General features: G+C 50.5%; 1 pseudogene across 1 annotated transcript; it reads right to left on the reverse strand.

The window, feature by feature from the left end:
• Positions 1 to 1,021: 1,021 nt before the first annotated feature.
• LOC308567099 (keratin, type II cytoskeletal 8 pseudogene) lies at positions 1,022 to 2,707 on the reverse strand (annotated as a pseudogene). The gene is made up of 2 exons: positions 2,078 to 2,707; positions 1,022 to 1,903 (listed from the first exon to the last, which is right to left on the reverse strand). The product of its transcript is annotated as a keratin, type II cytoskeletal 8 pseudogene (transcript).

Here is a 2,707-nt window from a genome sequence, read left to right on the forward strand (position 1 = left end):
AAAAAACTAGACATTAAAAAAAGAAGCATAAAAGTATTCAAATAAAATAGAAAATATATTTTTTAACCTTAGAGAAGGGAAATAGACAATTTGACTATCCAAAAATGTAATGTCTTTAAAATACATTGCTCTTTAACAATGTTGAAAACACCAGCAATAGACTGAGATAAAATATTTGCAACACATATAACATAAAAAGAATTAATACCCAGAATAAAGCATCACTACAGGTGAATAAGAATACAGAAAGACCATGAATAAGCAATTCACAAATTAATAAATACAGTGTAATTCATGCTGTGCTGTGCTCTAGTCCTGAAGGATTTTTGCCCCCAGCCGCTGAGAGGGTTGCTGGCTGACTGCCCTCAGCTGTCAGCCCTCTCTGGGAGTTATCCTCAGAGGAAAAGCGTCACCTCACCTAAGGGGCATGCACATCCCCAGGGCAGCTCTCATCCACTGACTGCGGGAAGCAAGGGCATAAGGACTTGGCCATCACGCCCTAACTCAGGACAATTCCAAAGGCCATCAGAGCTCCAGAGATCACCAAGAGGTCAGCTGAGGCCTTAGTTATGCAGCCCAACTTTTCCCTCTGCCCAATCCTCCTTTCTTCCCGGCCCCCATGATTGTTAATCAAAGGAGCATTCCCTAGTAACTTCCTGCACTCTAATCTCCATCTCAGCACCTGCAATAATCAGTGAACTTAAAAGATGCCTTACCCCAGTCCTAATTAGGAAAATGCAAAATATTTTTTAAATCAAAGTTCTCTTTGGTTCATTGGATTGGCAACTTTTTTTTTTTTTAGGGTTGGCAAAGCCAGCTGAGACTTTATTTTGGAAAAAAACACTCGATTTGGCTTTTAGTTGGGGCCATGGGAAAGAGGCAGTCCCCCAGGCAGTAAACTCCCTCACCCCAAGGGTGAGCTGAGGACTGAGGCTGAGCCTCAGGCCGTCTCCTGTGCCCGGCTCTCCTGCACAGCTCCTTTCCCACAGGCTCCGAGAACAGGAGGGACTGCAGGAGTCATTCACTTGGGCAGGATATCAGATGACAGACACCAGTTTCCCATCAAGGGTCTCAATCTTCTTCACAACCATAGCCTTGGAGGAGCTGGTGCTAGTGCAGCTGAAGGAACCAGAACCCCTCCGCCACCCAGAGCCCAAGTTGTCCTGGAAGCCCAGGCGGAATTTGATGATCCCATAAGATGAGCCACAGGTGGTCTTGGTGTGGAGTCTGGCATCCCAGACTCCAGCCAGTTCTCACCCTCCAGCAGCTTGAGTTAGGCAACAATCTCCACGTCCAGAGCCAGCTTGACGTTCATGAGCTCCTGGTACCCACGCAGCTGCAGGGCCATGTCCCGCTTGGCGGTTCTCAGAGCAGCTTCCAGCTCAGCCACCTTGGCCCGAGCATCCTTGATGGCCAGCTCCCAGGTCGCTCAGCGACGGCGGCCTCCTGGGGAGCCCTCTGGCCTTTGAGGCCCCGGATCTCAGCCTGGGGTCCTCTGATGTTTTGGTTCATCTGGGAAACCTGTCTTTGTGCGAAGCAGGTCATTCCTGTGCTTCCCAGCCAAGGTCTGCAGCTCCTCATACTTGGTCTGGTACATGGTCTCAGCTTCAGCCTGGCTGCATCTGGCGATGTCCTCCTACTGGGCCTTGTCCCCTCCGCGATGATGCCATCCAGGTCCAGGGAGTGGTTGTTGTCCATGGACAGCACCCTGGACTGTTGGAGATCTGGGACGGCAGTTCAGGAATCTCTTCATACAACTGCCTGGAGAAGGTGATCTCCTGGGTCAGTCCTTCCAGCAGGACTCTGCTCCACCTTCTTCAGGTGAGCTTCCTCCACGTCCTTCTCAAAGGGGACGAATTCATTGCCCATCTCTGTGTGCTTGTTGGTTGAGCTCTTACTTATTCTTTTTTTTTTTTTTTAAATATATCTTTATTGATTTCAAAGAGAGGAAAGGAGAGGGAGAGAGAGAGATAGAAACATCAATGATGAGAGAGTCATTGATCGAGCCCGCAACCCGGGCATGTGCCCTGACCGGGAATCGAACCCCGATCGCCTGGATCCCAGGTCGACGCTCAACCGCTGAGCCTCCACCAGCCTCTGCATTTTGCCAAACTCTGCCTTCAGCCTCAGTTTCTCCTGGGCCTGCTTGTCCAGCTGCCATCGAAGGTTGTTGATGTAGCTCTTGAATATGTTGTCCATGTCACTGCCAGTCATTGTCTGCTGCTGCTGCAGGAGGTTCCACTTGGTCTCCAGAGTCTTATTCTGCTGCTTCAAGATCTGCACCTTATTGATGAAGGAAGCACATTGCTGAGGCTCTTGATTTGTTCTTTCTCCTGGTTGCACATGGCCTGGATGTTGGGATCCACCTCCAGCTTCAGGAGGCCCAGCAGGCTCTGGGCCACTTGGACAGCTGTGATGCTCCCAGCCCCGCATCAGATTCATGTTGGCACCCAGGTGAACCCAGGAGCCACTGCCCACCCAGGAAAAGGCTGAGGAGCTGATGCGGGTGCCAGGCCCACTCTAGTACAAGTGGCTGCTGAAGGCCCCGGGGGCAGAGGTGGACACCTTACAAGATCTTCTGGGTCACCCTTGTGGACCTGATGGAGGCGAGGAAGCTGAACCAGACAGATTTGAGAAGCTGCTTGATTGGCAACATTTTTAAAGACTGATAGTCCCCAGGGTTGATGAGGGTGTGGGAAAAAAGCAT

Source organism: Miniopterus schreibersii (assembly GCF_964146895.1).
Source record: "Miniopterus schreibersii genome assembly, chromosome: 1".
Lineage (NCBI taxonomy): Eukaryota > Metazoa > Chordata > Mammalia > Chiroptera > Miniopteridae > Miniopterus > Miniopterus schreibersii.